General features: G+C 34.6%; 3 pseudogenes; all 3 read left to right on the top strand.

Moving 5' to 3' along the window:
- Positions 1-1,248: 1,248 nt before the first annotated feature.
- Positions 1,249-1,433, top strand: LOC129251112 (U2 spliceosomal RNA; annotated as a pseudogene).
- A 303-nt stretch (positions 1,434-1,736) lies between these two features.
- LOC129251002 (U2 spliceosomal RNA) lies at positions 1,737-1,849 on the top strand (annotated as a pseudogene).
- A 50-nt stretch (positions 1,850-1,899) lies between these two features.
- Positions 1,900-2,080, top strand: LOC129250961 (U2 spliceosomal RNA; annotated as a pseudogene).
- The last annotated feature ends 13,792 nt before the right edge of the window (positions 2,081-15,872 follow it).

The raw sequence follows: 15,872 nt of genomic DNA on the forward strand, positions 1-15,872 counted from the left end.
TTATATCCAAAGCTAGGCAACACTGCAGTAGCGAGAGAGAGATTTGACTGCCTAAAGCAGAAGAACACCAACAACCCCTGTACTCGCGGGCAATGCCACCAGATGTTAAAAAAAAGTAAAGCTAAATAAAACTGAGTGAATTATTTAACTAATTATTAAAAAATGTATATTTTACAAAATTATAAACATGACATTTTAATTAGAACAACTAGAAAAATGTCATGAAGAAAGAACTAAAACTCCGAGACACAAAATAATAAAAATAACAAAAAAAAAAATGCTAAATCAAGTTACGAAAATGGTAATCTGGCCATACTGGAGCTAAAATCACGTAACTAGTTGTCAAATTCGCTGAGCGCAAAGTAACGGGACCACGATGGGCGCCATCTCATTATTCTTTGCATCATGGGCAACAGCTACGCCTAGAAATGCATTTTGTTCTTGTAGTCGCTAGGCTTAGAATTTTAGTTTTGGAAGCATACACATGTAGAGGCATAAAGTAAGTATGTGCGGTTATATGTATATACGAATATTCATTGTTTTGCTTAGAATAGAAACATTTACGTACATATGTACATTGTCCCAACATATGTATTCATATATGCATATATACATACATACATATGTATATGTACGCGAATACCGTTTAGATAAGTTTTTTTGCATATGTTAGGAATATGTTTGCATACGTTTGTCTATTTGCTTTTGAATTTTTTATATGTAGATACATATGTATGAGTTGTGTTTTGAGGCAGGTTAAAATTTTTTTCTGCCCACATGAATATGGATGGTAGATGTTATATCTATTTAGTATATGAATATACATACATACATATGGATATAAAAATTTAAAAACGAACATATTGTTGAATAATAACCGTTGATGCAAATGAATGGTTCACAAAGCCAATTTTTAATGCGGATATTTTGAAATTATTGAAGTGAAAACTTCTTTAGAATCGTTGGGAGTGATTTGAGGAAAAGTGAAACGAAAAAGCGACCCTCTTGACTACGAAGCGTTATATTATATGCTGATATAAACGTAGCGACGAACTAAATAAAAATAACTTTTATTTTTTCTTGTGATTCGAACCAAGGATTTTGGATCGGAAGCTCACATTGCTAGTCGCTCGGCTACCGCGCCATGCTGTCGGCGCTGGTCTAAAAGTTATTTAGTTACGAAGCGTTATATTATATGTTGATATAAATAATTTTTGTGAGCGTGTAATTCTCAAAAGGTTTATTAGAAAATCTAGTGACTAGGTAGTGTGGTATCTGTTCTTGTCAGCTTAACATCTGATAGATCCTCCGTCGGAGGATAACAAATGTCAAACTGATTTTTGGAAATGGGCGGAGTGTTTTAAGGGCTTGCTCCACCTCTGCCACGGGTTGGCCCGGTATTGCAGTACCGCCGGGATTTCGGCCCAAATTATTGAATAAATACAAGAAGAAATATACTAATACATTTAGCTTTAGTGGGAAGAGACATAAATTTTTATATGAATACAAGTAGACGAAAATGGATTTTTTTTTTTTTTTGAAATTTGCATTGTAGGACATTTCTGATTATTTATTGAAAACAGTTTTTTGGCTTTTCTATTTTTGGTTTAGATACTGAAAGTCAGTTTAAGTGAATCGGTATAAATATTTCGTACATTAATTTTTGTGAGCGTGTAATTCTCAAAAGGTTTATTAGAAAATCTATTGACTAGGTAGTTTGTCGGTTGTGTATGGTTATCGCTTCTCGGCCTTATGGCTAAGATCAAAGTGTATCAGCTTAACATCTGATAGATCCTCCATCGGAGGACAACAAATGTTAAACTGATTTTAATATATCTAGCGAACCGTCACTCTCGAAAAGAGTGCGGGAATTTTTTTTATGTATGCCCCCCCGGGGAAAACGGTCTTGAAGCCCACTTTATCTGTTCTTATCAGATTAACATCTGATAGATCCTCCATCGGAGGACAACAAATGTTAAACTGATTTTTGGAAATGGGCGGAGTGTTTTAAGGGCTTGCTCCACCTCTGCCACGGGTTGGCCCGGTATTGCAGTTCCGCCGGGATTTCAGCGTTGAATAAATACAAGAAGAAATATACTAATACATTTGGCTTTGGTGGGAAGAGACATAAATTTTTATATGAATACAAGTAGACGAAAATGGAAGAAATTTGTAAGTCTGTTTCTTCGGTCCGTTTGGGTATTTTTTTTGACAACATCGAAACCAAAGCATTTGTATCATATTTTATCTATCATAAGCCACTCGTATCATTTGTTGAAATTGAAAACATTGAGGATGAATAATAATAAAATGAAGAAAATAAAATATGAACTTTATAGCAATATTATAATGAACCTATAATTATCCCGCTCCTAATGCTGCTTTCGTCTCATTCTCTCTCAGTTTGTTTTACGGAAGGTTTCACTTCTATCCCGTCTAACCGTTAGACTGGTATTTTTTTTTGATAATGCACACTTAATATCAATACAATTTAGTTAATTAGATACTTAAAATTTCACATTCATGCATGCATATACTTAGAATTAATTTATTCATCTCACAAGAAATAATCCGTTTGCGCATGCAAAATGCCTACGGGAAATAAGCATGAAAGAGAAATGTGATTTTTGCATACATACATACATATGTTTGCATACGTTTGTCTATTTGATTTGAATTCTTTATATGTAGATGTGTATGAGAGGTGTATGAGCTGGGTTTTGAGGCAAGTCATGTTTTTTCTGCCCACATGAATATGGATGGTAGATGTTATATTAATTCAACACTTTGCTGAATAATAAACCTTGATGTAAATGAATGGTTTACAAAGTTATTTTTTGTGTTATGATATTTGAATAATTTTGATAATAGACCTAAATTCAATACAATTTAGTCAATTAGATACTTAAAATTTCATATTCATGCATGCGTATACTTAGAATTATTATTATTATTATTTATTAGAGAAATATGAAATACATATAACACTAATTGATAGAGCACACTAGCTACTTAGGCCTACGGTGCTATTGCGTTGCTTAGAATTAATTTATTCATCTCACAAGAAATAATCTATTTGCGCATGCAAAATGCCGACGGCAAATAAGCATGAAAGAAAAATGTACAAGTCTTCTGTTATTTTCTTTTCCCTAACACCAAATCATGGCATTTTACATTTCAATGCAAACGCTATATTTATTTCTGTTGACTACGCTCCGCTATGTTAACTCTCTTCTGTTAACTTCCTACCCTCGTTTTGATGTGTTTTGACATTTAACCTGCCCATTCGTTCCTGAGCCTTCTCTATGAATTTACGTTCTCTGCTTCTTAGACACATTTACAAGCGAAATGGATAATCAAAACATTAACATTAAATCTGATAACACAATAAACGTTCCGCAAATCAAAACAAGAAAGACCACCATAAGCGAAATTAAAAATCAAATAAGACAGCTGAACGATAAAAAAGCTCCAGGATATCCCTACTAACATTATAAATGTGAATGTAAGTTTGTTTGTTACGCTTTCACGCCAAAACTACTTAACCGATTATTATGAAACTTTGTACACATGTTTTTGGAGGTGTTAGAAGTAACAAAGGGTACTTCTTATTAAAAGAAAATATTTTTTTTTTAATGATAAAAAATTGTTTGTCAAAAAATTCAGCTGTTTGAAAATTTTCTATATTTATTGTTTTTTTATTAAACAGTTTTATTTAGCTTGCCCAGTTTATTTATTTGTTTGTTTGGGTCAAATTTAGTAATTGGAATTTTACCCTTTTCTTGATGACAGATTGATCTGATATTTGGTATTCTTCTGTCATTTTTATATAAAATATATAAAATTGTGATTTTTGAGGTTTGGTATCCTTTTTGTGGTTAGATGTCACTTGATTATTTTAAATCTTACCACTGATTTTAATTCTTACTCTGTTCTTCTTTAAAAATGCCTCGGAAACGGAAATCTGATCTATCCAAAAATTCGTCGCGGCTCCGTGCGGCAAAAGTTGCACGAAATCAAGAGTCTTCGATTCACGCAGAGCTGAGAAAACAAGCACAGCGACAAAGGATTTTGAAAGCAACTGAAACGCCTTTCAAGCACAAGTTCGCTCAGAAAGACAAGCTGAGCTGCAGGCAGCTAGAAGAGCAATAGAAACCCCAGAGCAATCGCAGGTGAGAAGAATTCATAATGCAGAGCACGCGCCGTAGAAATTTTATAAGTAAGGATTGGTCTGTATTTAATGGTACTGGATTTCAATATGATCCTTCAATTGAATATCATAATCATCCTTTAATTGTTATTGGCACAATGGATAAAAAATGTCAGTATTGCGATGCTTTCAAGTGGAAAGATGAAACTGCTGGAATGTGTTGTTTCAGTGGTAAAGTTTCACTTCCAGTACTTGGTGAACCAGAAGAGCCTTTAAAAACTTTATTGCTAAATGTTACAAATGAGTCAAAGCAATTCTTAAGCAAAATAAGAAAGTATAACGCTTGCTTTCAAATGACATCCTTTGGAGTTGATAAAGTGATAAAAATGCCCGGATTTTCACCAACTTTTACTGTACAAGGGCAGATATATCATCAAATTGGATCACTATTTCCGGAAGAAAATGATCAGCATAAATTTTTGCAAGTTTATTTTATGGGTGATGAACAAAATGAAGTCAAGAGTCGTTGCCAATATATTGAAGGAGTAGGAAGAGAAACGGTATTGAAAATTCAACAAATGTTATACAGTCACAATAATTTGAAGATCTTCAAAAGTGCAATAGACAACTGGCCTTCAGATAATTATAAAGTTGTCATTTATGCTGATCGTACTCCACGTGGTGAACATGAGAGGCGTTATAATGCGCCGATGGTCAATGAAGCTGCTGTTTTGGTCACTGGTGAACCGTGCTCTCCACGAGACATAGTTTTACGGGCACATGATAATACGCTACAGCGTGTTGCCGATACTCATAAATTTTATGATGCTTTGCAGTACCCATTAATTTTCAGTAAAGGTGAATCAGGATATCATTTTATGGACTTCTATGCGTATTACATCATGATTCGAGAGAATGATTTCCATCTCCTTCTGCGTACAAGGCAACTTTTCCATCAATTCTTGGTAGACATGTACATTAAAGTAGAGAGCGAACGTCTTCGTTACATTTCCCTAAACCAGAAAAAATTACGAGCTGGAAATTATATACATCTACAAGATGCGATTAGCGCAGATGATAATATTAGACCTAACGACATTGGCAAAATGGTTATTTTACCGTCGACTTTCGTGGACAGTCCCCGTTATTTGCAAGAGTACACTCAAGACGCATTTACTTATGTACGACCTTACGGAAGGCCTGACCTCTTCGTAACTTTTACCTGTAATCCTTCGTGGCAGGATATAACTCCAGAGCTTATGTCTGGACAAAAAACCACTGATCGACATGACATAGTTGCCCGAAAGAAACAGTTCACAGTGATGAGGGTTACCCGTTATATAGACGAAGGGCGCTTGCTGATGGTGGTAAACAGGTTGACATTCGGACTCCCAGTGGCGAAATCAAGAGTTTTGATAATAGCTGGGTTGTGTCCTATTCGCCGATTTTGTGTAAATTATTCAACGCCCACATTAATGTTGAAGCCTGCAATTCTGTGCGTGCGATTAAATATATTTGCAAAAATATCAATAAAGGAAGCGATCAGGCGATCTTCAATCTGCGTAATGAAGGTGTTGTACAGGCCCTCAATGAAGTACAAACTTATCAAGCAGGAAGATATGTCAGTAGCAATGAAGCAGCATGGGGGCTGCTTGGCTTACCATTACATGGAAGACATCCCACTGTTATACATCTTGCAGTACACTTAGAAAACGGACAGCGTGTTTTTTTTTTGATGAAAATACCTTTCTAGATAGGATTTTATCTCCTCCTTAGACCACGCTGACTGCCTTTTTCCACCTTTGTCAGAATGATACTTTTGCAAGGACATTATTGTACTCTGAGGTTCCCCGTTATTATACATGGAACACCTCAAAAACCAAGAGTGTCATAGTCGTGTTCAAGGTACACCTGTTGAAAATCAACCTGGGGTTAAAGCATCGGATGCTTTTGGTCGTTTCTATACTGTACACGTTACAAATTTCGAATGCTTTTGTCTGCGTATGTTATTGCATCATATTGGAGGTCCAACTATCTTTACAGAACTTAAAATTGTCAATGGTCAGGAATGTCAAACATACAGAGAAGCATGTGAATCTCGGCGATTGTTAGAAAATGATAAACATAGGGACGAAACTATGGAGGAAGCGGTACACTGTCGATCACCAGATAAAATCAGGGAACTTAGTCGCTCAATTAATTCCAGAGCAAAATCATGTTTTCCACCAAGTTTTACGTAAAATAGACTTCGGCAATGGTGGACTCTTCTTTCTCGACGCACTAGGAGGAACCGGAAAGACGTTCTTGCTTAACCTATTATTAATGTCCGTCAGAAAAGACAAACAAATAGCAGTTGCTGTGGCTTCTTCGGGTATTGCCCCGACGCTATTAAACGGCGACCGTACAGCACATTCTGTTTTAAAATTACCATTAAATCGGGCACAGGAACATTCCCCCATCTATAATTTCAGTGAAAATAGTTCGCGAGGTAGGATTCTGCGAGAATGTAAGCTTTTAGTGTGGGATGAAAGTACAATGTCTCACAGGAAGGCTATAGAAGCTTTAAACCGGACTCTCCAGGACTTGCGAGATAGTTCAGATATAATGGGAGGAATGGTAGTTTCATTGGCTGGTGATTTCCGACAAACCCTCCCAGTCATTCAGAGAGGGACACCAGCAGATGAAGTTCAAGCATGTATTAAATCATCATGCTTAGTTGAAAAACTCAGCCTGAAAACGAATATGAGAGTTCATCTTCATAATGACGTGGACTCGGGACTTTATGCAGGCATGTTGTTGAAAATTGGTGATGGTTGTTTAGACGTTGACAAAGAAGGTTATATTATATATCACTATCAAGAGAATTTTGCAATTTAGTAGAAAATGATGTGGATCTCATCGCTCATGTTTTTCCGGAATTGCAACAAAATTTGAGTTGTGATCAGTGGTTGTGCGCAAGAGCAATATTAACGCCAAAAAAAGAAGTAGTTTCTAGTATCAACACTGACATTTGAAAAGAGGTGCAAGGAGAAATGAAGGAATATTTGTCAATGGATACAATTATGGATACGGAACTAAGTACTTCATATCCTATGAAATTTTTAAACTCACTTAAACTGTCGGGTGTACCGTCACATAAAATTCAATTAAAATTGAATGTACCAGTGATGCTTATGCGAAATAAATGCTCCTCTGCTATGTAATGGAACAAGGCTTCGGATAACAAAATTGGGGCAAAATATACTTGGTGCTACTATTTTAACAGGTATGGGTAAAGGAACAAGTGTTATCATACCTCGCATTCCAATTATTCCCACTGGCCTTCCATTCCAATTCAAAAGGGTTCAGTTTCCCGTCAAGCTAAGCTTTGCTGTTACCATAAATAAAGCACAAGGGCAGACATTGCAGGTAGCGGGAGTGCATTTAGAAAAGCCATGCTTCTCTCACTATATGTAGCATGTTCGCGAGTGTCTAATGCCCGGAATTTACACATATTTGCAAAAGACGGAAAAACTTATAATATAGTCTACAAAAATATCCTAGATTATTACTCTCCTTTATATCTTTTTGAATTATAAGAATTTAAAATTATTTATTTTTGTTACACTGAAATATATTTTAACATTTGTTGTTGCAATTAAATAAAGCATATTTTAAGTTTTTGAAACTCATTGTATGTAGTAATTTTTAAATACTAAATCACATTGATTCAGTTTTATTGAAATGTAATGATCTTTGATATTTATTTAAGGGCTTCAACGCGAGCGAAGCCGCGGGTAACAGCTAGTGATTTAATAAATGGAAAAATTTTAAAAGAGTTACCTGAAATAGCATTGCAATTCATAAGCAATATATTTAATTGCGTATTAGAGACTAAATACTTCTCACGACTATGGAAAATTGCTCAAATTACCGCCATACCTAAACCAGGAAAAGATGCCACCAAAACTGCCTCATATCGACCCATCAGCCTATTGCCAATTCTTTCACAAGTGTTTGAAAATATATTGTTCGACCGACTAAAACCAATTTTGACAGCAAAAAAAGTGATACCAAGCTCAACAGTCCAACAAATCCACAGGGTTGCTAACAAAATACTTAACTATATGAATGGCAAAAAATATTGTGTAGCTGTATACCTAGCCATTGCAAAAGCCTTTGATAAAGTTTGGCATGAAGGACTTTTGCATAAGCTCAAACGAATCTTTCCACAAAACTACTTTGAACTTTTGAAGAGCTACATAAAAGACATCAAAATATAATCTTACCTTAAAAAACAACAAAATAAAAATCTGCCCAGCAGCAAAATATCTTGGAATCTATTGACGAAAAGCGAACATGGAAGCAGCATATCATTAATAAAAGAAATCAAATCAAGAATAAGTACCGGCAATTAAGTTGGCTAATCAGACGAGCATCAAGACTATCACTTTATAATAAGGTGACTATATACAAAACAATTATTACTCCTATCTAGAAATACGGAGTAGATATATGGGGAATGGCTAAAAACACAAATATTCAGCTCATACAGCGAACACAATCCAAAATATTACGATATGTAATAAATGCTGGTTGGTTTATTTCCAATGAAGCCATACATCGTGACTTAAACGTAGACACTATCCAAGAAACAATCACAAAATGTAGCAATAAGCATATACAGCGACTGTCAGTCCACCAAAACGAAGAAATGCGTAAAATAGTACCGGCAGAAAATATCAAACGAAGATTAAAGCGACTCACAACGACTGATCTCACTATAAGATTTATAGTGTAATCACAAAAAGCAATAATAATATTCATTTGTAAAAGAACATATATTAATAGACCGTAATTGTACAAAAATTACATATTGATTGTAATAAATAAAGGGGAGATATAAAAAAAAAAAAAACATGTATGCATACAATACTCGTACATGGTCTGTGTCGTGAAGGTTTAGTGGGGAAAAATGTTTGTCTGCTATAACTAATGCTCTATGTAGATTAGATGTTTGGTTTCGGAAAAATTGTTTCAGATTATTTACTTTATTGTTGTGCAGGTTGTGAATGTCCATAACGCCTCTTCCTCCTTCTGTTCTGGGGATTGTAGTTCGTTGTAGCCAAATGACTTTTTGAAGTGAAACTTCTTTAGCGGCGGTCTGATATTTGAGCGAGAATGGAGAGTGAATTGGAAAAAATTTAACGTTTAGAGATTTCGTTACGCGAGAGAGAAAAAAAGATACAAGGTAGAGAGAAGGAGAAAGGGAGCTATACATTTTCTATACCTAAGACATAGACTTCGTTGTAAGACAGAGTATACAGATATATAACATATCATATCGTATGCGCGCATTATAGATGTACGCGTCAGACGCTATATATTAGCAGTTGAAACAGCACGTGTGTATACTTGATATATACCTACATATATCATTGTATTTTGTTGTGATTATTTACGTTATTTACATCTGTATTCTGTGATTATTTGATAATATCCTTGAACAGCTATAATGCAAGTAGATATATTTAAATTATTAAAATATTATTATAAATAATATTTCTAAGCCTATATTGGGCTGAAAAAATAAAAATTGTTGACTTACGCCACGTGTTTCATCACACTCGAGCTTGACTTGTTTACAGTAGCACAAAAAACTAACTATGTATTATATAATAACATATCACGCTGAAATTTGCCATGTAAGCTTATAACAGTCCTACCAAAAAACAAAAAATCTATTTTTGCCATATGTCATCCGCGGACCGTTTTATTGATACAGTCTCGTTCATATTTGAGCAGAAGTTATATGCCAATTGATATATACTATATCGCAAAGCTGTTTAAATGTTCAAGTGAAATTGAGAGCGCGAACGCACACTGACGCATATAATTATGTGTGCATACGCGCTCGGCGTGCACGCGCCAACATACACACTTATGTGCCTCAGTGAGCATTTACATTTTATACCTGAACCTATTACATTATGACTGCCGAATCCACTTGAAATTATTATAACATTCAAAAACGCTATTTTCGAAAAAAATTCTCACCACATACAATATATTATCAAAAAACAAGTATGCTTTACATGAATTTTCCTATTTCACAGATTTCACCATGCCAAAAAAATGACGAACGTTCACGAGGTACCGAAGGAGAAAAAATAAAAAAAAAGTAAAAAAAATAGCCAAAACGGTAGCAGAGCGGATTCGCGCATAAGGGCCCTCGAGAATGTAGCCGCGGCTGCATCTATAAGCAATGTTGCTATCCTCAGTCAACGGAGTAGCCAGAGTGATCAGGAAGCAGGGAATACTCATCGAGAATTTGTTGTTCGAGTTGATGTTCATCAACCAGATTTGCGATCGCTTTCGGATGCTCCGTCAACGAGCAGTAATGCACAAGGCACATCAATGTTGGGGAGACGTGGCAAAACTCCGAAAACATCAGCAGAACGTGTTCGTGCTTATAGAGAACGGCAAAAGGCTGCAAAAAATGCTGCCAACCGGCAATACGTTGATGACATCTCTGTACTTGGTGAACCATCTCAACAAGTAATCAACACGGCAACAGCCACCGCAAGTCAAGAATGCGCAGGGCGAAGTCGTGCATATCGAAATTTTGCCGAACCAGTGTGCACTCCCGGATTTTCAACCAGTGTACAATTCAACAATATTGTATATTGTATTAAGATATCAGTATTACCAATTGAACCACCAACAGATGATAGCATAATGCATATATAGTTAATAAAATCGAATTTTGGTTACAAAAATTTTATACTGTTGTATTTCTTTTGAAATTATCCCTGTCTCCTTCTCTTCCTCTCTCGCTCTTTCTCTCTCTCTCTCTCTCTCTCTCTCTCTCTCTCTCTCTTATTCACACTCATTCACATACAGAAGTTTCACTTCTACCACGTATACGATGCTGCACATGATTTTTTTTTATCTATTGTTGTATATGTATACATACAACACATGGTCTGTATCGGGTAAGACTCCGTCAGAAAATATGAGATTTGCAAGTGGTCTTTCGATTTCTTTGAAACTTTGGGAAATATTAGTTCTAGGTAAGATACATTCAAGCCTAAAAGGATTTTGAAAAATTTTCAAAATTGAGTCATCTACGCCATGTTGAATATCGGGACCGTGTTTTTTCAAAAATCAATATTTCTTGAACCGGTGGATGGATTTCAATGCAATTTACAGACAATATAGAAACAAATAAGTAGTTTAAATTAGTATTATGTAAAAAAAAAATTTCGAAATTTTAACCAAAAAAAAGTCAAAAAATTTTTTTGAATCAATTTTTAGTTGATTTGGCCACTTTTTTAGATTTTCTGTTATACACGTAACGATTCCTTATGATTTAACCTTTATTTTGAAAAAAAAAAATTTTATGGTGTCTATAATAGTTCTCGAGATATTGCGATTTTAGTGGAAGCGCGCACGCACTTTCGCGTACGCACGCACGGTTCGCGCTGCGTTATGTGTTCCTGTATGAAGTGACTGGAGCAGACTGCTGCAGGTCTGTGCGCGTTTTTCTACTCCTGCGCTGCGTAACCGCGAAATTCACGGTGTTCGCTTCCACTAAAATCGCAATATCTCGAGAACTATTATAGACACCATAAAATTTTTTTTTTCAAAATAAAGGTTAAATCATAAGGAATCGTTACGTGTATAACAGAAAATCTAAAAAAGTGGCCAAATCAACTAAAAATTGATTCAAAAAAATTTTTTGACTTTTTTTTGGTCAAAATTTCGAAATTTTTTTTTTACATAATACTAATTTAAACTACTTATTTGTTTCTATATTGTCTGTAAATTGCATTGAAATCCATCCACCGGTTCAAGAAATATTGATTTTTGAAAAAACACGGTCCCGATATTCAACATGGCGTAGATGACTCAATTTTGAAAATTTTTCAAAATCCTTTTAGGCTTGAATGCATCTTACCTAGAACTAATATTTCCCAAAGTTTCAAAGAAATCGAAAGACCACTTGCAAATCTCATATTTTCTGACGGAGTCTTACCCTATCGTGAAGGTTTAGTGGGGAAAAGTTTCTGTCTGCTATAACTAATGCTCTATGTAGATTAGATGTTTGGTTTCGGAAAAATTGTTTCAGATTATTTTATTGTTGTGCAGGTTGTGAATGTCTATAACGGCTCTTCCTCCTTCTGTTTTTGGGATTGTAGTTCGTTGCATGCATGATTTTGAATGTAGCTTTCTATATTTTGTCATCTGTTTTCTAGTTGCTATTTTTACATTGTTGAGATCTGTCTTAGACGAAAGTATGGTCCCAAATTAGTAAGTTAGGTTGTTTTTTAATAGTTATGTGGTCTAGTGTGGTGCTTTGTTGGTAACCCAACTATTTATAGATTTCGTGGGGCACTGAATCGAAAGCTTTTTGATAATCTATGTACCACGTGTGTAGATTGCGCATTTGGGTAGTGGTTTGTTTCATTACTACTGGATCTATTATTAATAGGCCTTTACATCCTCTACTGTACTTTTTGCAGCAATTTTGTTCATTCGTGAAAATGTTATAGCAAGAAATATGTGTAAATATAGTATTTATTTTGATACTAATTGTAGAAGTTATTATTTTGTACAGGGTAGGTAGACATGGTATGGGTCTGTAGTTCGACGGACTGATTATTTCTGTTTTTTTTTTGGTTTTATGTATGTTTTGCCTATAGTAAAGAAAGGAGGTAGGTTGGTTAATTATTTCGTTTATTACTCTGGCTATGTGTTGATGAGCAGTGGTTAACTTTTTATACCAAAAATTATGAATATTGTCTCCTCCGGAACATTTGTAGTTGTGTGTTTTATCGATTATTTCAGTTAGTTGTTCTGTTGATGATGTCATTTTGTTGTTGTAGATCTTTTTGGCTCTTTTCTTTCTTATGTATTTAATATGCTGTTTGTTCCTTCTTTGGTAGATTTATATAGTATCAACTGCAGTTGTTTTATTTAGTTGCTTATAGAAAATCTGTTCCTTACTTATAAATAGCTTAGTGTCTATCTTTCTTTGATTTGACTGTTTGTACCTTGTATTATTATAATAATAATAATTATTATTATTATTCCCACGCCACTCTCCCCCCCGCATACCGCGCAAGGCCGGGTCCATTTGCACCGCATATGATGGAACATTCGGGATGCAAGTCGTGTCGGTACTATTTGTTTTTTGTACTATGTTTTGTATTATTTTATTGTTATTTATGTCAAAGTGCTTTCGTTTTTTATTAGTACGCGTTTAAAAAGGATATATATATTTATATATTGCATATTTTTATTATCACTGCTTTTTGAATATTAGCGTATTTTTTTGTTAATGTTTATTAATTTTAAATTTTCTATAAAGGTTTTAATTATGTAGTATTCCGGTATTTGAGATTATGAGTGGTATGATACTCACTTCGTTTTGTTTTCATATCTGTTGTATTTGCTCCGCTAAATCTGTGTATTTTTTGTATTTTTTCAATGTATTTCCTGTGTATGTTGATATTATTTGGTATGCTTATTTCAAGTAATTGGGTGGTATTGTCTTGTTTATTGATTGTTTTGTCCAAGTAAATCTTTCTATCCCAGTAGATTTTGTATGTATCGTTTTCAACTATTGTGTCTGGCGTGTATTTATAGTAGGCATAGTGTTTTCTTGAATATTTAAGTATTTCTTTGTGAATAATTTTAGCTACTATGTTATGCCGCTCGATGTATTTTGTTGCAGCCAATATTGGGCAACCTGATGTTATATGGTCTATTGATTCAACATGTATATTGCATTTTCGGCACTTATCGGATATAACAGTCGGATCTTTTATGATATATCTACGATAATTTCTGGTAGATATTATTGAATATTATATATATTTATTGACTTTAGGTTTTTTATAAAAGATTTGTATAATATTTCGGTTGCTGATATTATAATTGGCAGTATTTTCACTTCATTTTGTTTCCAGATGTTTTTAATTTCTTGTGCAAGGTGTGTATGTTATTGGGTATGGGAATAAGTTTCCGCCCTAGTAAAAGGGGTGTCGCTGCTGATACTATTTTTGTGTTCGCTCTAGTAATGTATTGGTGATTTGACGGTGCATATGTGAGGTTTCGATCGCAGTAGTTGACATTCGTTTGAAGCGTAAAGATCCTTTTTTTATCTGACGTCAAAAATTTATACGTTCGTCTCGAAAAAACAATGCTGAAACGTGTCGAATATTGAACAATATTTACCATCAAATACAACTTGTAAGGAGTGGTTCCGACGGTTCCAAGCGGAAATTTCGACATGAGTGATAAAGATCTTGAAGGGGCACCGAAGAAGACGCATGTCGAACCCTTGATGATGTGGCTAAAGAGTTGGATGTTGACAGATCAACCGTCGGTAAACGTTTGCAAGTTTTTTCTTTGTTTTTGTGTTGGTTTATTTAGTTAAAATATCTTGTTGATATCGCTTTTATTTCTTCGTCGATTAATGGTATGTTGAACGTTGTATGGTTGACATCATTTTTTGTGTACGTGTGTGTCGTACATTGATTGTTGTCGTTGTACTTTGTTTATGTGAGTTCTTTTTGCAATTCCCCATACTTGAAGTCCGTACGTCCAGATTGGTTTAATGACCGCCTTGTATACTAGAATTTGTTGGAAATACTGAGCTTAGAATTTCAACCTACTAGCCAATGCAACTGTCGAATTTTTTTTTTTGTTTATTTGCTTTATTTTATTTTTGATGTGATCTTTCCAAAGAAATTTTCAGTCCAGATGGATTCCAAGATATTTTGCAGATGTTTCAATTAGTATATTTTTATTGTAGAGCTTAATCGGCATAGCAGCAACCTCTGTTCTTGTCGTAAATATTATTATACTTGTACTGATTTGTCCTCATTTACTTTTAAACACCATTTGTCAAACCACTTCTTTACATTCTTGGTGTATATCTGTAATTTTGTTGTTGCGGTTGAGAGGTTTTTGTCAGATGACAATAAAATTGTGTCGTCTGCAAATGTTGCTATAGTTGAATTACTTTCATCTGGCAGTGGTATGTCAGAGGTAAATAAGACATATAGCAGTGGTCCTAGAACGCTGCCTTGAGGAAATCCTGCTGTTATTGGATGTATATGTGAGTATTTGTCATTGTATTTAATGTAGAAGCATCGATCAGTAAGGTAGCTCTTGATAATTAGATAATAGTCCAGTGGTAATATTATTCTAATTTTATGTAAGAGGCCTTTGTGCCAAACTTTGTCAAAAGATTTTGCGGATGTCTGAAATTATTTTTTGTGTAACTCGATGTATTTGTTGGATAGTTGAATGTTTTTTTCGAAAACCGAATTGATCATCTGGAATGATGTTTTTCGGGTAATTCTGTCATCTAAAAGTTTTTCTGCAATTTTAGATATAGTCGGAAGTAGGCTTATTGGTCGATATGAAATTAAAGCTGTTGCATTTTTACCCGGTTTTGGTAGCGCAATGATTTCTTCGACTTTCCATACTTTTGGGAAGTATTGTAAGCGAAACATTGCATTAAAAACGTTTCTAAGGAATATGTAAGCCTCAATTGGTAGCTCCGTAAGTGCTTTGCTTGTCAGAATATCACATCCGGGTGCTTTTTTATGTCTAATTCGAGTTTTGATGCATAATATCACTTCTTGTGTGCTTGTTTTTCATATTTTTCTCATGGTATCAGTATTAACATTACTAATAGTGTCAATTTGTTTATGTTCATCGCTCGATA

The sequence above is a fragment of the Anastrepha obliqua genome, chromosome 6 (assembly GCF_027943255.1).
Source record: "Anastrepha obliqua isolate idAnaObli1 chromosome 6, idAnaObli1_1.0, whole genome shotgun sequence".
NCBI lineage: Eukaryota > Metazoa > Arthropoda > Insecta > Diptera > Tephritidae > Anastrepha > Anastrepha obliqua.